Below are 22,175 nucleotides of genomic sequence, written 5' to 3'. Positions count from 1 at the left end.
GCAAGATCTTATGCTTTTTTTGTGGCTGAATATTATTCCATTGTGTAAATATACACCACATCTTCTTTATCTGTTCATCAATCGATAGAGACTAGTTTGGCTATTGTCGATAATGCTGCTATAAACATAGTGGTACATGTATTCCTTGGGATTAGTGTTTTTTTTTTTTTTAACATTTATTTATTTTTGGGACAGAGAGAGACAGAGCATGAATGGGGGAGGGGCAGAGAGAGAGGGAGACACAGAATCGGAAACAGGCTCCAGGCTCTGAGCCATCAGCCCAGAGCCCGACACGGGGCTCGAACTCATGAACCGCGAGATCGTGACCTGAGCTGAAGTCGGACGCTTAACTGACTGAGCCACCCAGGCACCCTGGGATTAGTGTTTTTGTACTCTTTAGGTAATTACCCAGTAGTGTGATTGCCACATTGTAGGGTAGTTCTACTTTTGACTTTTTGAAGAACCTCCATACTGTTCTCCAGAGTAGCTGCACCAGTTTGCATTCCCACTAATGGTGCAAGAGAGTTCTCTTTTCTCCACATCCTTACCAATACCTAGTGTTTCTTGTGTTGTTGATTTTAGCCATTCTGACAAGTGTAAAGTACTATCTCATTATAGTTTTGATTTTCATTTTCCTGATGGTGAGTGATGATGAACATCTTTTCATGTGTCTGTTGCCCATCTGTATGTCTTTGGAAAAATGTCTAGTCATGTCTTCTGCCCATTTTTAATTGGATTATTTGTTTTTTGGGTGTTGAGTTGTGTAAGTTCTTTATATGTTTTGGACACTAGCCCTTTATTGGATATATAATTTGCAAATATCTTCATTTCTGTAGGTTGCCTTTAGTTTTGGTGATTGTTTCCTTCGTTTTGCAGAAGGTTTTTATTTTTACCTAGTCCCAATAGTTTATTTCTGCTTTTATTTCCCTTGCCTCAGGAAAGATACCTTTCTTCTAGAAAGAAGTTGCTATGGCCGATGTCAGAGAAGTTACTGTGTTCTTTCCCAGGATTTTCCTGATTTCAGGTCTCACATTTAGGTCTTTAATGCATTTTGAATTTGTTTTTTGTGTATGGTGTAAGAAAGTGGTCCAGTTTCTTTCTCTTGCATGTTGCTCTCCAGTTTCCCAGTATCATTTGTTGAGGAGACTATCTTTACCATTGGATATTCTTTCCTGCTTTGTCAAAGATAAATTGACCATATAGTTGTAAGTATTTTTCTGGATTTTCTATTCTGTTCTATTGACCTAGGTGTCCATTTTTGTGCCAGCACCATAATGTTTTGATTACTACAGTTTTGTAAAACAACTTGAAGTCCAGAATTGTGATGCTTCCAGTTTTGCTTTTTTTTTCCCCCCAAGATTGCATTGGCCATTTGGAATCTTTTGTGGTTCTGTACACATTTTAGGATTATCTGTTCTATGCTCTCTGAAAAATGCTCTTGGTATTTTGATAGGCATTACATTAGATGCATGGATTACTTTGGGTACTGTAGCTATTTTAATTATATTCTTCCAATATGTGAGCATGGGATTCTTTCCATTTCTTTGTGTCCTCTTGAATTTCTTTTAGTTGTGTTTTATAGTTTTCAGAGTACAGATCTTTTACCTCTTTGGTTAGTTTTATTCTTAGGTATTTTATTATTTTGGGTATAATTGTAAATGGAATTGTTTTCTTAATTTCTCTTTCTGCTGATTCATTGTTGGCCATAGAAATGCAACAGATTTTTGTACATTGATTTTTCTATCCTGTGACTTTACTGAACTTGTTAATCATTTCTGGCAGTTTGTTAATTTGTTGGTGATCTTTGGTTTTTCACTATATAATGTCATGTCATCTGCAAGTGGTTGAAAGTTTTACTTCTTCTTTACTGATTTGGATATATATCTTTTCTTCTTGTTGTCTGATTGCTGTGGCTAGGACTTCCAGTACTATGCTACATAAAAGTAGTAAGAGTGGACATCCTTGTCTTGCTCCTGACCTTCAAGGGAAACATTTCAGTTTTTCTCCATTAAGGATGATGTTAGTTGGGGAGTTTTCATATGTGACCTTTATTATGTTGAGGAACGTTTCTTCTAAGCCTACTTTGTTGAGGGTTTTTTCTTTTTTAAATCAGGAACGGATGTTGTACTTTGTTAAATGCTTTTTCTACATCTATTGAAATGATCATATGATTCTTATCCTTTCTCTTATTGATGTGATGTATCACCTTGACTGATAGGTAAATATTGAACCACCTTGTATCCCAGGAAAAAATCCCACTGATTCTGGTGAATGCTTTTTTAAAAGTATTGTTGGATTTGGTTTGCTAGTATTTTGTTGAGGATTTTTGCATCCGTTTTCACCAGAGATATTGGTCTGTAGTTCTCTTTTTTAGTGGTGTCTTTATGTGGTTTTGGTATCAGGGTAATGCCTGTCTCATAGGATGAATTTGGAAGCTTTCCTTCCTTTTCTATTTTTGGAATAGTTTTAGAAGAATAGGTATTAATTAACTCTTTAAATGTTTGGTAGAGTTTGCCTGTGAAGCCATCTTGTCCTGAACTTTTGTTTTTTGGGAGGTATTATTAATTATTATTATTATTATTATTATTATTATTTATTCACTTGCTTTGCTGGTAATTGGTCTGTTCAAATTTTCTACTTCTTCTTGTTTCAATTCTGGTAGTGTATATGTTTCTAGGAATTTATCCATTTCTTCTGGGTTGTCCAATTTGTTGGCGTATAGTTTTCCATCACATTCTCTCATAATTGTTTGTATTTCTCTGGTGTTGGTTGTTATTTCTCCTCTCTCATTTGTGATTTTATTTTTTTGAGTCCCTTTTTTCTTTTTCTTGATAGATCTGGCTAGAGATTTATCATTTATATTCCTTATTTCAAAGAACTGGCTGCTGGTTTCATTGATCTGCTCTATTGTTCTTTTCAGTTTCTGTATCATTTATTTCCGTGCTAATCTTTATTATTTCCTCCCTTCTGCTGGTTTTAGGTTTTATCTGTTGTTGTTTTTCCAGCTCCTTTAGGTATAAGGTTAGGTTGTTTATTTGAGATTTTTCTTGCTTCTTGAGGTAGGCCTGTATTGCTGTAAACTTCCCTCTTAGAAGGGGAGTTTTGCTGCATCCCAGAGGTTTTGGATCATTGTGTTTTTATTTTCATTTGTTTCTGTGTACTTTTTAATTTATTCTTTTATTTCCTGGTTGACCCATTCATTGTTTTGTAGCCTGTTATTTAACCTTCATATATTTGTGGTCTTTGCAGATTTTTTTCTTGTGGTTGACTTCTATTTTCACAGCATTAGTCAGAAAAGATGCATGGTATGACTTCGATCTTGAATTTGCTGAAACTTTTTTTGTGGCCTAAGATGTGATCTCTTCTGGAGAATGTTCCATGTGTACTTGAAAAGAATGTGTATTCTGCTATTTTAGAATGGAATGTTCTGAATATATCTGTTAAATCCATCTAGTCCAGTATATCATTCACAGCTGTTGTTTTCTTGTTGGTTTTCTGTTTAGATTATCTGTCTACTAATGTAGGTGGAGTGTTGAAGTCCCCTATTATTGTATTACTCTCAAATATTTCCTTTATGTTTGTTATTAACTGTTTTATGTATTTGGGTTCTTCTATGTTGGGTGCATAAATATTTACAGTTGTTATATCTTCCAGTTGAAGTTTCCCTTACGATTATGTAGTGCCTTTCTTTGTCTCTTATTACAGTCTTTGTTTTAAAGTCTATTTTGTCCGATATCAGTATTGCTACTCTGGCTTTCTTTTGACATCCATTTGTATAATAGGTGTTTCTCCATTCCCTCACTTTCAGTCTACAATTCTAAAGTCTAAAATGGGTCTCTTGTAGGCAGTATATAGAGGGGTCCTTTTTTTTTTTTTTTTTTTATCCATTCTGTCACCCTATGTCCTTTGGAGCAGTTAGTCCATTTACATTCAAAGTAATTATTGGTATATATTTATTTTCATATTATGTTGTATCTCATATTATTTGTTTTGTGGTTGTTTCTGCAGCTTTCCCCTGATCCTTTCTTGTCTTTCTTCTATGGTTTACTGAGTTTCTTTAGTGATATTGGATTTCTTTTAGAAATAGAAATAAATTTCTTTTAGAAAATAGAAATTGGATTTCTTTTCTCTTTATTCTTTGCGTATTTATCAGTGTGTTTTTTTTTTCTTTTTTATATATGGTTATCTTTGGGTTTGTCTATAACTTCTTTTGCATATAGAAGTCCGTATTAAGTTGATGACCATTTAAGTTTGAACCCATTCTTTAGTCCTTTCCTCCCCATGTTTTAGGTATATGTTAGTATTTTACATCCTTTTATTTTGTGAGTTCCTTGACTGATATTTTATAGAAATGTTCGTTGTTACTGCTTTTATGTTTCCTACCTTCATAGTGTAACTTTTGCTCTCTGCTTTCCACTCAGAGTCCCCTTTAATATTTCTTATAGGGCTGGTTAGTGGTCATGGACTCCTTTAGTTATTGTTTGTCTGGGAAACACTTTATCTCTCCTTCTATTCTGAATGATAGCCTTACCCCATAGAGTATTTTTGGCTACAGATTTTTCCCAATTAGCATTTTGAATATATCATGCCACTTCCTTCTGGCTTGTAAAATCCTCTTCTTGCCTTATGGGATTTCCCTTTCATGTTACTGTCTTCTTCTTTCTTGTTGCTTTTTAAAATGTTTTCTTTATCACTATATTTTGCCAATTTAATTACAATATGTCTTGGTCTGGATCTGCTTTTGTTGGTTTTGTTGGGGGATTCTCTGTACCTCCTGGATCTGGATATCTATTTCCTTTCCCAGATTAGGGAAATTTTCAGCTCTTATTTCAAGTCCAGTGAGTATCCTTATGATCATTACCTTAAATACTCCAGTGGGCATGTCGCTGTTTTGCTTACATCTCTGGCCGTGGCCTTGTCATGTTCTTTCATTCAGGATAAATTTCTCTGTCTTCTTATTTTGTCTAAATCTCTGTGCCTGTTTCTGTGTGTTGGGAAAATCTGCGTCTCCTGTTCTTGAGGGTAATGGCCTTATGAAGAAGAGGTCCTATAGTGCCCTGCTGTGTAGTAGTTAGTGTCCCCTATTCCCTAGGGCCAGGCCCTTCTGTGAGTGTCCCTGATGTGTGCCTAGCTGTTTTGTCCTGGCTGCTTTATCCTTCAGACCAGTCATCTGCAGAGGCTGTCTTTGCCTTTTGTGGGCAATGTTTGGTCCTTGGCCTAAATGTGATGTATTTTAACTAGGTGGGCTCTGGTGTGTTTGTGAAATGAGACCTGTTGCTACTGCTGCCAGAACTGAGGCTCCACAAAACTCCCACACTGGGAGACACTATAAGAGCAGGGACTGGCCCTGTCTTCTGGGGGAGGGGACCCTCCATGCCGAGACAGAGGCAAGACTGACTTCGTGGGGCAATTTGACCAGAGTGCAGGGGGCAGGGCTTGGTGTAAGCAAGTTAGGTAGTGCTTGTTGGGGCTGCGCTGGTTCCCACAGGTGGCCCTGTGCTTATGCTAAGGGATGGGGGAGGGAAATAACACCTGCTAGTTCCTTTTTATGGAGTGGTCTCTCTGTGAATGCTGCCTCTCTGGGACAGGCTCCAGAACGAGCACCTAACCTCCCCACTGTGTGCCCAGGCACTCTTTAGATCACTTTTTCTACACTGTATGTCTGTGGGTTGTTTGCCTGCCTTTTCTCCAAGAGCAGCCCCAGGACTTTTGGCCTCTCCTAGAGCCAAGCACACTGACCGTTATAGCTCCAGTCTCACTGGTTGCAAGAACTCAACGAAATTTGAACCATTCCCTTTCCAAGACAGTTGCTATGGGGAATGGTCTTTTCTGTGTGCTCCCCTGTGTGCTAGTCTGTTTCTCACCCTCCTCTGTGACTGTGGCTCACTCCTCACTGCAGCAGCCATGATCCATTTCTCTCAAGCCACATCTCTGCATTTCCTACTTTCTTTGATGTAGCATCTTCTCTACCTTTAGTTGTGAGCTTGTTCTGCCAGTGTTCAGGTCGATGTCTTGGGTATTTGGAATGATTCAATAGTTATCTAGTTGTATTTCTGGGAGCAGGGGAACCCAGGGGAACCCAGGGCCTTCCTCTGCTGGTATAAAACATTTATACTATCTGCTGTTAATGGAATTTGAGAACTTCAGATCTTAGATCTCAGCTAAGAGAATTATCAAGTCTCAGATTTCCTGACTGCCATAAATGAGTGGCCTTTGTTTTTATACTGTCTCTAGAAGCTGCTGTACGTGTTTCTATAATACACTTCTGCATACTTTGTTCTAATATTTTGCATGGTATGACCCCTATCTGTTGCAGACATATATAATACACAATTTAAAGGTATATTGCATAGATACATGGGTTTGTGTGATAGGTAGTCTGGGTATTTTACAATTTTTTTTAGAAGCCATTCCCCAATCTTACCACTGGAGGTCAGCTTGACCCTTTTTCTCTTAATAAAGCTCTCAGTAGATTTTCTTTGTATTGAAACAGCTTTCCATTCAGAACTTTGCTTTAACCACATGAATTATGTTGCTCTTAGTTTACATCTCAAAACAACAGGCACAGATAAGTGCATATAGGTCTGTACTCATAGGCATGATGCTCAGCATACTTACAGAAGCAACATGTGATGTGTTTGTGTGCCTTATGAAATTGATCATCTGTGTGTCATCAAATGGAATCACTAAGAGGAAATTAGAGGTCTTTCTGTCCTTCACTAAATATTAAGTGCCTACTGGGTGTCAGGTACTGTGCTGGATGCTGGAAGAAACAGAACAGACATAGTTTCTACTCTATTGGAGCTTGTAGTCCAGTCAGAGAGACAGCTATTGATAAAATGATTGGTAAATATAAAGGAAATATAATATTTCTGTGGAGAGAAACACTGTATAAGATGCTATTGATAGGATACAACTTCGATTTGAGGTCAGGGAAGGGTTCTTTTAGGAAGTAGCATTTAAGCAAAGGTAGGACTATGAAGCCAGTGTGACTGGACGGAGAAGAAAGCCTGGGGATGAAGGTCTAGAGTAGTGGTTTTCAAGCTTTATAAACTGCATCCTGGAATAAGCAATGAATTGTACATCGAAACCCATATTATGTATTTGTGTATGTGTGAGAAATAAGGGTTCTATTAAACAGAACTCATTTCATATGAACTTATTCCGATATATTTAACTCTCTTGTATTTAAAAAAAAAAAAGTGCTGGTGATAAAGAATAAATGGATTCTTTCCCACTAACAGATCGTGGACCACAGTTTGAAAAGCACTGCCACAGAGGAGGGAAAGAGGCAATATTCTGGAAGGGCCTTGTTGACCTTTAAGGTTTTCTGATTTTATCCTCAGAACATTGAGAATCCACTAATTCTGAGCAGGGAAATGTGAGACATGAAAAGAGCTGCACGTTCAAGAGACCCTCTCCCTCCTAGGCTGCTGCTGTAGAGGGTAGATAGTAGGGGAACCAGAGGGAGAGGGGAGAGGAGAGTTGGCAAGTGTTGTTGGCCTGCAGGTAGGAGGTGACAGTGGCTTGGCCTAAGGTGAGAGAGAGAATTCACGCCCTCTGATTAAGCATCGATCTTCCTCCAGTGCTGATTGTTGCTTCTGCTAAAGCTGGAGCTACTGTGATGGCCATTGTTCCTTCCCTGTAATTGTCTGTACAACTTGATTCTCCCTTGGGTTCCTAGACCACTACTTGAACATTGTAAGTACACAGTAGATATTTTCTGAGTAAGTAAATAATAGGGAGGAAGAAGGTGCTGATAGTAATACTATGCTTTCAAGCATGAAATGAGAAAATTCTTTGTTCGTATCTGCCTACCCTTCTATCATCGTAACTGAATGTATGTACCGCACCAAGACAATTAATTTTCTCTGCAAATAGGTGACAATTTGTTATACTCTGGAAGCTGTTGTGGGTATCTGTATAATATAATTCTGTGTGTAATAATGATATTAATAATATGGCATGACTCCTATCTGCTGCAAAGAGATATAATTCTTATAAAATATTAATTGATAAAACATAGAATAGTTTTTTTCCTCAAATTTGGATGAGGTTTGTAAGTGAACCATACAAGACTGCTGGTATTTGACCTATTTTGACTTATTTTTAAAACAGCAAATTTATTTATGCTTAATCTAGTATATTCATACACGCAAAGAGATGAATGTGTGTTGGAATTATAATCCTCTGGCTGGACCATACTCTGAAATGTTCACTGGGGCCTCAGGCAGGGATTGAAAAACTACAGCTGAAAATGTCATGAGGCACTGCCTGTAGAATAGTGATGCATGTATTCTGTGGTAACTCTTTTCGAATTAGAATTATCGAGCCCTATCATGACACTTGTACCCCATGTCACTTACAGAATTATCCTGGTGGACAGCTTTGCAGGTTTCAGGCAAGCCATGAAAAATTACTGAAAACTTATCCAACTTACCTTGGTGTTCTCTGGTCTAGTGAATAAACTAAACATATCCTTGATCTTTCTAATTGAGCCTAAACTGATGTTTCACTCCATAAAAAATGAACAGTTGTTAGCCAGTGTTGATCATCTGGTCTCTGTAATACAGGTCTCTGTAAAACTATTTGCATTTTTCTTCCCTCATAGGCCTTTTACAGTAAAACTTTCATTTCTGGTATTAGAAGTTACAGGAATATCGTGGTACAGATACATAGGAAAATGATTAGAAGATTAGGAAAGGAAGTGAATTAAACACCTGAATTATATTTATTGCATGTCCTTTGCTAAGTGTCTCATTAAATATTTCCTTCTCCTACTGATAGCAGTTTTTTTTAATTAATTAATTAATTAATTTATTTATTTATTTTTAGGTAGATGAAATTTGAAAGCTAAGATAGGGTCTGCCACTCATTAATAAATAATCTGAGGTCTTTTGATTTTTTTAAATTAGTTTTCAATTAGTCTTGCTAGAAATCTATGAACACTAAATCTGATACGTTTCCTGCTTCAGACTTGTATGATAGTTCTCAGCCACATCATGTTCTAACTCTAAGTAGTGACAATCTGTAAGTATTTTCATCCAGAAAAAGGGTTTTATGTTTGATATTTTCAGCATGTAAAATAACAGTGAATCCAGTGTTGGTGACTATACTAGAGTATAATTTTTTTTTCTGGAATTCCAGCACCCTATAGAGCAATGGCTCAGTCTTGAAGCTTGATTGCCAAAAACAAATGGAAACTCCTTTCCTTTGGCTATAAAATAATGGTGGATGGACCCAAAAATGAGGAGGGGAGAAAACAAGATTGCATTACAAATCTGGCAACATCAGCCACACTAGTAAAATCAAATCCAATGTTGTTTTATGGCTCAGAATTTATGTGAGTGCCCAGGATCAAAGGGCTCCACTCCCACTGGACTACAGGGTCCAAGGTTCATGGCAAAAACTCATCAAAAAGAACATTTTAGTCGTTTAAGCTTTTCATTTTAATCAGCCTCAGTAATAAAAGAGCCTTTAGGTGTCCAAAAACATTTTGCAAGATCAAGAGGTTGTTCTCTCGCTCATAGAAGCAGCTTTCTTATTGGATCCATTTAATGCCTGTGGCCTTAGAGTGTCAAAGGGCCACTGCCTCCACATTGTTTGCCCTTGTGGGATGGTTTCTTTTGATTCTTCTGTGTATTATGTGATAGTAAATTATGGTGTCTGACGGAAGGACCATAAAATTTTCACACAATCTATCAAGCTATTTCAGCCATTTAAAGTTTGGACTCTGACAGCGAGCCAGGTACTTTGTAATGTTTAGACAGAAACAGAGTCTACTGCCCGCATCTTGACACGTATCTGGAGACAGGTCTGCATAGGAGAAAGAACACAAGGCTTGACAGTCAGAAGACCCAGTCTTTAGTCCTAGCTGACACCTCCTATGATTGTGGTTTGGGATCCCATCTTCACCACAGGATTATCTGGATCACATAGGCTAATGTTTGTGAATTTGCTATCTAGTGATGAGAATGGCTATGCACTAGGCAGAGATTATGCATGGAACCAGCCTGAGTAGTCCTGCATTTTCAGCAGGAGACCTGAGTAGGTAAAGGGGAGAGCCAGCCGGAGAGGAACAAATGAAGAAAATGTTCCTGGAGAACACACAAAAGGGTGAAATCAGAGACCCAGGAGGTGGAATTAGCTCTGGGGAAAAGGGGAGGTGGCATTTCTTTTAAGACAAGAAGAACATAAAAAAGAATGAGTGCCTTTGTCGATAGACTATTAACACCTTTATTTCTTTGCTTTGTTTTCAACTTTGGCCTCCCATGCATAGGAAAGGAAAGAAAAGCTCCCAATATTTTGCCACCTGATCTCTTTGATATCCTCTTCCACCACCCCTTCTGCATTTTTTCTCGTTCCTCATTCTCTTTTTGGCAGGTGACTTCTTCCATTTCTCATAATAAAATTCCGCTCTCCTTTGCTTTAAAATCCCTTCTCTTGATGGCACAGCTTCTTCTTTCTTTTCTTAATGTTTGTTTGTTTGTTGGTTGGTTTATTTATTTATTTATTTATTTTGAGAGAGAGAGAGTGTGTGTGAGTGAGGAAGGGGCAGAGACAGAGAGAGAGAGAGAGAGAGAGAACCCTGACACGGGGGTCATTCCCATGACCCTGGGATCCTGACCTGAGCCGAAATCAAGAGTCAGACACTTAACCGACTAAGCCACCTGGGCGCTCCTTGATGGTACTGCTTCTTTGAGCTTCTGTCCCTCCTCTTACTGGCAAAATTCTCAAACATTAGCCACATGTGACCAATTCTCCTACCACTTGACTTTCGTTACCTCTGTACAGAAACAACTGAGACTGAATTACTTCTTACAGAAGAAGTAATTATCACATACTGTTGCTCCCCTATTGGTCTTCATTGGCTTGGGGTCTAGACCGAGTATCAGTGTTGAAATCCTTCTCAGATCTACTCTTTTGACATCTAGGATGCTGACTTCTCATTTTTCCTCCTCCTTTGAGTGCACATCTCCATCTTTGTTTCTGCCCTACCCCTGCCTCCACGGCTCTCCCAAATGTGACCCTACAAAAGGTGACCTTTGGTTTTCTGACTCTCCATGTGTTGTCTCTTAAAGATTTCATTGATTGCTGCAAAAATTTATCTCTGGGTAAAGGCTCTTCAGAGCTATTTATTTGGATTCAAATGTTTTTCCTGAGGTCCAGCTCCAGGAAAAGTTCTAGTTTTTGCTGGAAAATCTACACTGGGAACTGTTTTCAGTATCTCAAATTTAAAATTTCTGAAGCCAGAGCATTAAAAATTCTTATAATCCCAGGTTTGAAAAGACTTGTCTACTTGTCTCCTTCTGACTCTTCTCCTACCCAATATAAACACAACACAAAACAGTCTTTTCTGGGCTTCCCTGTGTGTTTAAGGTTCCACTGTTCTCCTAAGAGTAAAAGTCCAGGCCAAAAATCTCAGGCATCTTTGGCAACTTCACCCTTAGCTTCTGTATCGAGGTGATTGCCAAATTATGATCATTTTAGCTCCATGGTCCCTTATATATACTTGTTCTTGGCACTCTGCTGCTGTCTTGTCATGTCTTGCCTATATTTAAGCCATGTCATAAATTGCTTAGAGATTCTTGTTTCTCTCTCTTACCCACCTTTAGTGGGTCTCTATTGCCTATCAAATTCAGTTCAAAGTCCTTAGTGTAGTATTAAGACCTTCTACAATCAGATTCAAACTTCTAACTAGCCTTTTCTTCCCCTATTTCCCTATACTTTCCCATCTACCTTTTTCTTTCACTTGGATGATTCATAATCTGCTGCTCTACCATTGCCAATCTTTTGTGGCCCAACAAGGGTTCCTCATCATATATGAAACCATCTCTTGATTTCCCAACCCTCCCTGGTCTGAAACCTTGGCTCTTTATACCTGACTCAGGCACTTAGCAAGACTTTTTCTCATATTACAATCATAAAAGTAGGTATTACCCTTTTCTTTCACCCCCAGTGCTGAGCATAAGATGGACATAAACCTTCAATAACTAGCAAACAGATGAATTTTCTCTCACAGTGACACACACATTAATGCATATATTAACCACTGGTTGGTTTTTCCCTTTTTCTTTCTCTATAATGGAAACTTGCTTTAAACCAAAGTGATTGTGCACTTTGGCAGTATTTTTCACATTTACAAACATGGGGGAATTAGACTAGAAAAACTATGTTCTTGGAATATTTTTAAAAAATAGTTTTGACAATTTATGGTTTTCTACGGGGAGAGTACTACTTGTTTCTCATGGTCTTAGATGTCCATTTATCAGATCGTACATGTTGAGGTAACTTACAGTGAGTGATCATTTGTATTAGTTTAGGTGAAATCAACTTGGATTCCTTTGAATGTGGGATAATTTTTAAACCCTTTGATTTTACAGATGAGGAACCAAAGACTAAAAAAGAGCTGATCTTAAAATCGAGTTTAATGGTTCTCAGTCTTGTCTTCCTCAGTGCCCCTAAGGGAGGCGACTTGCTCCCAGCAGGACAGGGCTCCTTACAGCCAGCGAAGTTGACCACCGATTGACGTTCACCTTCTAGTTACCCCTCCTTAGCAGTTAAAGGGCCCAAGCCCATGCCAGCAGCTGATAGAATTACCTTGACTAGAGGTGAGGTCTTCTCCCATGCAGTCCACTGCTCTATCTCTTTAGCCATGTGGAGACTGCTCTGCCGAAGGTGGAGAAAGTGTCAACTGTGATTTAAGTGGTGGACAGGAAGACCATCATGCAGCACAGAAATGGTGTGTGATACTTAGAGTATGCTGAGGTTTAACATAAAATGTTTAAAACCAAAAACTGTAGACATACAAACAAAACTAAACACGGTTCTTTTAAGAATGTGCAAATCCATTAGAGGAAAATAAGGCCACCTCTTCCAAATATTTCATTCAGTTTCAACCCTTTGCCTTCCCATCACCTTTTAAGGTCAGAAGGTTAATACTTTCCCTCCCTCCTCTTTTCTTCCCTCTGTATCTCTGCAAGATTTAAAGTTGCATCCAGAATTTATAAATAGAGCTTCCGAGATTCATTTATAACTCTCAGATGAGATTTTCTAGATTTGTGAGATATAGATCAGTGTCCATATTGACTCTGTTGTGACCTAGACTCAAACACTGGACTATCACTCACTTCTTGCTCGTTAGCAACCTATTCCACTTTTTTTTTTTTTTAAGGTAAAGACAGAGGATGCCAGCTATCAAGGAGATCTCTTGGAGTGATTTTACATTTTTTTCCCTGCAGTCTGCAACCAAATACCACTCCTAACAAAAGATTTTTTAAAGTATTAAGAAGCCGTGAATGTGGCTGGAGGGTTTTGCATAGCAAAGCCCCCCCAAAAATTAGCTTTTAAAACCAAATTAGCTTTAAAAACAGAAAGACAAATGTTTCCTCCTTTATAAACTCCAACTTTTAATATTGGACTGTTGAGTGTTTTCCTCACTGATGCATCATGTTTGGGTTTAATTCTATACTTTTGTTCTTACCTGTGTTACTTTGATGTGAAAATATGAAAAGCACATGAAAGAAAAATAAAAGAAAGTGACTTGAGAAGGAAATAGGCATTTGCTTTTATATGTGGCAATGATACTTGAGATTGCGGGATGTTTTAACAAGGTAACTGTGGACCAAGAAAAATGATCTTCAGGTCCGTCTTTATAAGAAATCAAAATTCCTTTCTTTCAAAAGCCTCACCCATTCTAATCTGTTTTGTATGTGTATTGATACTGTATTCAAGGGCGTGCAGTCAGAAAGATTTCTACTGCTCTGATGTACAGTGAGGGAAAGGTGATGGTCCAACATTGTGATTCCTAGTGATCTAAATATTGCAGCGTAAGTAGTTTGTGGTTATTTAGAATGGGTGACTGCTATGGCTGCTTGAGCCGGTTCAGTTTTCCATGAAGGGTGCATGGCACAAAACTGGCAGGTATAAGATCTTGTAGCTGATGGACACATTCCACTGGACCGTGGCATGATGTTGGTATAGAACTCTACGGCACTCCTGTAGTTCAACAGACCTTCTATAGCTGGCCCTGCATCGCCGTTAACCTGTGTATTTAGGTACTAACTTTTGAATGAATGACTTGTGAAGAAATTATATATGAGTTTTCAGGTAATGGTGCCCTGTCTTTTTCACATTCTTACTATGTGCAGCCGAAACATTTAAAATAGAAAAATTGCTAGAGAGAAAATTAGAACCTTTTCAACCCCCGTCAAACTAAATTTGAAATGGCATTTAAACTTTGCATAGAATAGTTAAACATTTAGTTTCAAAACACTTCATGAGTTGTTTTCAATGTTTGGTCACTTAGGAAATAATAATCATGATTTAAATTCATATCTTCCAATTACTGGAAAACTGAAAAATGTAATTCTTTTAACAATTACCCTTGCAAAAAGCACAAATTATGGAGGTGAATATCAATCAAAAGTAACAGAGTTTAATCTAAGTTTGTGTGCCGGGGTGGTTAGTGCAGGAGGAAAATGAGAATGTGGCTTGTCTATATTCCAGGGGAAGAGAATCAAGTCAAAATGAGATCTGATCTTTTCCAAGTTATTGTGCGCATCATACTTGAGCATAATTTAACATGCATCTTGATGTTCCAAGTATCATTAAACATCTACTAATCAGAATAAATGTTCTGCCAAATTCCATTTATTATCTTAACTGTTAAAGGCACTGAGTACCCTAGATTTATAAATATAAAATTAAAGTTCTTATTAAAAAAATAAACCTACATGGGGGATTTACATTTTTCTTAATCCATGTTTACACAAAGAGATCTGTTTTTAAATGTTACATCAGATCTTTGTGAACTCAAATAAATCATTGGGATACTTTGCCAAAACTATTTCTAAAATGATGCGTATTGACGCCCTGTGGTCAGAGGACCTTCTTTGTGGAGTTTTAGAATTCCTGGTTATTCAAAATGACGACTATTCTAGGTCCCTCTGTTTTCAAGAATAGGTACTACAGATGGACCTGGTTACTTACACCCTGTCAATCTATGTACATCCTCAGTCGCACGTATTCCAAATGAAGCAGGCACAACTCTAGAAACATTTATGTCCCTTCCTAGATAGATCTGTAACTGGACATGTTTGACAAACTTGATTGCTTGTATACAGAAACTCAGAAAGAGCCTAGCCACCAAGAAGAATAAACTTATTACCCACAGTGTTATAAGTGCTGTTTTAAGGTTTTTTGTCGACCAAGGCATCCATGATCCCCTTTCCAATCACTTTGGCGTCTGTCCCAGTGAAGGAAGGTTGGAAAATAAGTCATAACACTTGAATACACCTGGCATAACTCATATTTGTGACTTCTTCAGTGATTTTAAAATGTAAATATATTTGGAACCCTACAAATTTACACCAATAAAAGTGTGTCTATTCATAATGATGGCGTTATTGCTGTCTTTGGTGTAGAATACTCATTTTGACTAATTTGGGGTCAATTTGTCAACTCTCATCTAGGCCCTGTGCATATTGTAAAGTAACTCAGTGTGGAGGTCGGCTGAATGAGATAAAATTAACCAGATCTGGATGGAGATCTGGATGTAACTTTGGACTTAACAAATGCTAGAATTTCATGAAGCTTGTTGGAAGGAACATGGTTTCACATCAGCTATGCCCTTATCAGCTAGGACCTAAGTAAGAGCTAATAGCAGTAATCACACAAATCCAGGGCTTTTATCCCTTGACTTGCATGTCATTCCTCAGTAGTCCTTTCCCCTTTCTCTTCCCTGTGCTAACTGAATGCAATAGTCCCAGGCACAGTAGCCTTGGGACTTGTAAGAGTTGGCTAGGCACATTGGGAAATTCATTTATTCCACAACTATCTGAATGCCTTTACAAGCCAGGTGCTACTCCTGATTCTAGGAATACATCAGCGAACACGGAAGACAAAACTGTGAATCCTCTTAACTTGATGTAGCTGAAGTATTTGGAAGATGGAGGAAGGGAAGGTAGCACTAGGCAGAGTAATTGCAAAGTAGGAAGAGGACCAGGGTGTATACTATCAACGAAAACAAAAAGGGCCCTTTTCAAGTTCAGCTGCAGAGTCCCAAAGGAGAATGAGGAAGAATCCACCAAATTGGGTAACTAAGGGAGCCATTAAATGTGATTTTTGTGACCCTTTTCAGTAAAATGGTGGTGACTTAGACTGGGTTTTTGAGAAATTACGCGAAGGGTATGGTAAAAATGCAGACAGCAGGTAACTGCAAATCTTTTAGAGCAACATTTGTCGATGAAGATAATGGGAGATATCTTGAGGAGGAGGCAGGGTTAAGGCAGGCATTCTCATTTTTTTATGTGAGATGTGGGCAGATGAGAGAAGAAGGACTAGAGCACTTTTTAGGTAGGGGAAAAAGGCAAGAGGGGTCCCTGTCAATGAATATGTAAAATATTGCTTGAGAAGACCACATCATGTCTTGTACGAAAGTGATATCCCAGCTTTTTGTTGAATGATAAAATTCTGGTTTATTTAAATGTACATTCTCAGGGTATTTGGATCCTACTTAATGCATTTTATTTAGAAAAAAAAGACTGACTTTTATTCAACCATATTGTGTTCACCCCTTTCTCGAAGGCCACCTTTTAAACATACATGTCAACCTATACACAAGAGACATGGGTTGTGCTAGTTGCTTCCAACAGACAATGCACTATTAGTTGTTGCTATTAGTTGTACCCAGTATTAAATAAGCTCTGCAGTATTTTTCAGTCATTCTTTCTTACTTTGTTCTGAATCCATTATTCCAAGTTTCTTTCATTTTCCATGAAAAAAATAGAAAGCAAGACAGATAATGTCATCCTCTTCTTACTAAATAGAATTTGCAGCCTACACCACAATGGATTAATAGCCTTCCTGCATCTTGGAGACCCTTTGAGTATAAGAGGAAACTGCTCTAATTGCTCCGTGGAATAGACTGTTTTGATAAGTGTTTTGGTTTTTTTTTTTCTCTAGTCACAGAGACACTACCTATCAAACTATTGCAACCCACAGCACATTTTTAACCTAATACTCTGATCCTTGCTTTGCAGGCTTGTTAATTAAAACACTAATAAAGAAAACTCTTCAAGTTGGCCCGGGAATGGAAGTCGTCAGGTCCTTTTTACTTAGAGAGAGTAGAGAAGTAGCACCTTGTGCCCTCAAAAGCACTCGGTGATCGACTCCAATGAGAAAATCAGACTCATCGTGAATAATGTGATAGAAAGTAGACTGAGAAAGGGAAAGTAATGAGACATCACAGTGTTAAAGGCAATGTAACATCCTGCCTGGCACTCTGAGCTCTTAGTAGTCATTTCTCACTCCCTGGCCATGTTGTCACATAGTGGTGACGTGAGAGCAATGATGAGTGAGTGTAGTAGTACTGTCTTAGGTGGTCACCCCTAACCCCATCCCAGCCCTAGACAGGGAAAGCTCTGGAGCCTGGGCCACAGGCATGAAAATGCTATGATGAGAAATATAGCATGAGAAAGAACCTTTCTTGTAACATAACTTTAATGTTACAGAAACTGAATCTTTGTTCTAGGTACTTTTTTAGATGCTTTTGGGACTCATTTTACTCTGTGTCTGTTGTAATGTGTTTTCTTGAAAGAGAAAGATTTTGTCGCAGACAAAATCTTGCTCAGAAGTCCAACTGATAAGTGGCATTTTATTAGTATATATTTATTTTCCAGTCTTAAATGTATATAAATGCATATATATTATTTAATATAATGTCAGTCTGTAAGATTTTTTTTTTGTTGAGATTATTTTACTTACTATAAAAATCACCCTTTTTAGTGTATGAGTTTTGACAAACCCATGCAGTCATGTAACCATAACCACAGTCAAGACATAGAACATTCCATCACCATAAAAAATTCCGCTGTGTCTCTTGGAAGACATCCTCTCCCCTGACCTCAAGCCCCTGGCAGCCATTCATATTTTTTCTGTCCCTATAGCTTTGACTTTCCCAGAATGTCATATGAATGGAATCATATAGTATGCAGCCTTTTGAGTGCAGCTTCTTTTCTTAACACATTTTGAGATTCATCCATGTTATTGTACCTAACAATAGTACATTCCTTTTTATTTATTTTTTAATTTTTAATTTGAGAGAGTGCAAGCAAGGAAAGGGGTCGAGTTGAGAGAGAGAGAGAGAGAGAGAGAGAGAGAGAGAGAGAGAGAGAGAGAAAATATGAATGAATCCCAAGTAGGCTCCACGTTCAGCATGGAGACTGATGCGGGGCCTGATCCCATGACCCTGGGATCATGACCTGAGCCGAAATTGAGTCAGATGCTCAATCAACTGAACTACCCAGGTGCCTTCCTTTTTATTTCTAATTAGAATTTACTTTGTGAACATATCACTGTTTGTTTATTCTTTCCCAGTTGAAGAACATTTGAGTGGCTTCCAATTTTGGCAATGTACTAGGGTCCTCCAGAAAAATTGAACTAGTAGGAGGTATATATATATATAGAGAGAGAAAGAGATTTGTTTTAAGGAATGGCTTGTGCAGTTATGGAGCCTGACAAGTCCCAAGATCTGCAGGGTGAGTTGGCATGCTGGAGACCCAGGAGAGCAGGTACCATAGTTACAGGCTAAAGGCTGACAGGCTTGAGCCCTGGGAGTGTTGATGATTCCCTCCCAAGGCAGGAAGAAGCCAGTGTCTCAGTTCAAAGGCAGTTAGGCAGGAGTTTTTTCTTAGCAGGAGAATGAACCTTTTTGTTCCATTTACTTCTTCAACTGATAAGATGGTACCCATCCCATTAGGGAGAGCCTTTGCTTTACTTAGTCTACTTATTGAAATGTTAATATCCTTTAAAAACAGCCTGGGGGTGCCTGGGTGGCTCCCTCAGTTAAGCTTTGACTTCTTGCTTCAGGCTGTGATCTCCTGGGGAGGGTTTGAGGGTTCCTTTGTGATTTTAGTGAATCAGAGCCCCACATCAGGCTCTCTGCTGTCAGCACAGAGCCCACTTCAGAGCCTCTGTCTCTCTTTCTCTATGCCCATTCCCCTCTTGTACTCTCTTTGTCTCTCTCAAAATAAATGGGTCGACTAAACTAAAATAATTAAAACACCCTCAAAGTAACAGCTTGAATGATGTTGGCCCAAATAACTGGGCACCCACTGGCCCAGGCAAGTTGACACAGAAAATTAACCATCATGGGTGATTGTTAATAAAACTGCTATAAACATATATGTATAGATTTTCATGTTAACATGTCTTATTTCACTTGGGCAAATACTTAGAAGTGAGATTGTTGGGTCACACGCCAAGTGTGTATTTAGCTTTATAAGACACAGCCAAATTGTTTTCTAAAGTAGCTGGGCCATTTTACATTCCCACTGGCAACCCAAGAGAGAGTTCCAGTTACTCCTCATCCTCCCCAGCCCTCAGTATTGTCCGATGGGTCAGTTTTCCTCTCTCCCCCTCCCTTCCTTTCAACAAATATGTAGTGGTATCTCATTGTGGTTTGATTAAAGGATGTTGGGCATCTTTTTATGTGCTTAAATGTTATTCACATATCTTCTTTCATGAGCTGTTTGCTTCTTTTACCCATTTTGGAGGGAAGGGGGAGGTTTTTTTAATTTTAATTTTTGTTTTAATGGAGTTCTTTTTTATGTTCTGGGTACAAGTCTGGCATATTTAAGAACTCTATTAAGACAGCACTGAGTGATGCATAGAATTGTTGAATCACTATGTTGTATGCCTGAAACTAACATAACACTGTATGTTAATTATACTTCAATTAAAAAAAAAAACAATTCTGCCTAACCCAAGGTCATAAAGATATTCTCCTATGTTTTCATGAAGATGCTTTTTGATACACAGAAATTTGAATTTAAGAGTTTAAACTTGAGTCTCACATTAGCCATAGCGTCCGATTACTTTTTATTTTGCTAAAAGAAAATTAAAAAATCACATTTTATAAAACATATAGTTAAAAATGGAAACAGTTAAAAATTTTTCTCTTATAATTCTAGGGTTTCCCTTATAATTCAGTCAAAACAATCCCTAAGATTGAAACATGAACTAGAGGAAAATTTTATAGTTGAATTAATAGCAATTAAGAATGGCTGCAATTATTCCAACCATACACATCACTCTGTCAAAAAGCACTAAGTATAAAATGCCAAAACCACCCATTTTTCTGCTCATTCCTCTGCTTGTTATCATACTCCAGACTGTTTTGCCAAAAACGAGGGGCCTGCAGAGCAGATGAACCTCAGCCTTGGCTGTGCTTAATTGAATGCGGTGTCTGTGTGCTGCAGCACTATATTTACACCTAGAAGTGCAAGCCTGAATTTTAAAAAAGAAAGAAACCACTGTAGATTCATGCCTGTCCTAATCAGTGAAATTTGTCTTCAAAACACCCAAATAGACCCTGAAACATGTCAGGGAACACTTCGTCTTCCAGATTGCCAGAAGAACCAAAAAGAAAACACAAATAAAACCGAGTACCTTAGTATTAGATATGCTGTTAGTATCGAAAGGTGTATGTTTTTGTATAACTATATGTATTTTTTAAAGTCACTGTTGTTTTTAGGTTAAGTATCCTTTTAAAATAGCATTACAACTAAGTGTTTGCAGAAGTGCTGATACCTTCGGGGATCTCTAGACACCTGGTTTGTAAGCCTCCTGATCTTTTTTGACCTGTTTATTTTACAGATGAAGAAAATAGCCAGAGATAAGAAGGAAATTCAAGGTCATAACAGCAGTCTTATGCTGAACTTAATCCAGGCACTCTGACCACTATTTTAGTGTTTTTTTCCATTACCTGACCCAGCCTCTCCAATTATAGTAGAAAATATTTCTCCTTGGGTCCATTACTTAGAGAATGAAGACTATTCTTAATTATGTGAGCTCTTTTCTGGCATCTCAACTTATATCTTGTATAATGACTGTGCCTTTTGGCTGGGGTGAGCAATTTTTGGAAATTTAAGACCTTTCCCTTCCTAGCTTCCTTAGAGGACATGTCCTAGGCCAGAGCCCAGATCTTAATGAAAAACATGTAAACCCTCTTGTTTGTTTTCCTTGTCGATTGGCCTATAATTTTAAATCCATTCAATGGCAGATTTATCAAGTGACTAATCCCTAGGAAGACTTGAAGTGGCAAAGAGAAGGTGGTTGTGGCCTAGGTACACACCATTGGTCATTTATTCAAAATGTTAAGGTGGGAAGCCAAATACTTCCTTGCTCACTCATTGAAAATATATTTAGGGAGGTTAGTTATAAGTATTGGGACCTGGAGTGGTTTGTTCCTGGGTAGTAAAAGCAGCATGAACAACTTTGCTGGACAAATCAACACATGTGGTCCTTGGTTTTCTTTGGTTCTCAAGGAAAACATGATGTGTGATAATAATAATAATAATAATAATAATAATAATAATAATGTAAAATCCATACAGCTCAACTATCTTGAAAATTGTAAATAACTTACAGATCTCTTCTTAGCTAGAATGCAAGTTTCTCAAAATATGGATTGTTTCTTAATTATTGTCATTTCTCTGACACTTTTCACAAGATCTGATGCATTATACATGCTCGTTAAAGCTTATTTGAATACCAGATGGTAGATCATCTCTTTGGTATAAGTGAGATAAGACTTATTGAGTCTCTCTGATTCATATAACACCACTACAAAGAGTAAGTTCATAAGTAGGAATCTATCACAATCACTCCCCTGAACCTCTTCTTGGTTCCAGAGAGCTAGGACTTTGTGGAAGATGTGGAAGCTTTTTCTAAACAGTAATCCCAGAGTTTATGCATAAGTGTCACCTTTACTTACAGTACCACACAGAACTCAACAAATAGCCCCTCCTCACTTGGCTCCCATTTAATAATGCTATTTAAGTGACATAATACCACTTTTCACTTCAAGGAAAAAATACAGAGTTTGGGGGTATGTGAGGCAAATGTAATTGACTTTATGGTCACTTACACTTTACAGTTTCTCAAATAATATTATGGGACAGGTTAGCAATGGCCATACGATGGTGCCTCTTCATAGACAGGGAATGAGTTGAGAAAGAAATATTAACGTAATTGTTGTTATTACTTGAAGAATCTCAGTTTGTCACAGCATTGAGGACCAGGATTTACGTTCTGTTGCTGCTAAGCTCACATGTACTCTGCAATGGGTCATACATTAATTATTGGACTAGCTGTAGCTCCAGTGATGCTAA

At 38.0% G+C, this 22,175-nt stretch overlaps 1 protein-coding gene across 2 annotated transcripts in view; it reads left to right on the top strand.

The window, feature by feature from the left end:
- Positions 1–22,175, top strand: part of FMN1 (formin 1) — a 394,550-nt gene that overhangs the window by 156,952 nt on the left and 215,423 nt on the right. The gene's annotated exons all lie outside the window — the stretch shown is intronic.

Source organism: Lynx canadensis, chromosome B3, assembly GCF_007474595.2.
Source record: "Lynx canadensis isolate LIC74 chromosome B3, mLynCan4.pri.v2, whole genome shotgun sequence".
In the NCBI taxonomy this organism is placed as follows: Eukaryota; Metazoa; Chordata; class Mammalia; order Carnivora; family Felidae; genus Lynx; species Lynx canadensis.
Note: the sequence above shows the minus strand (reverse complement) of the source record. Positions and strands in the feature narration are given on the sequence as shown.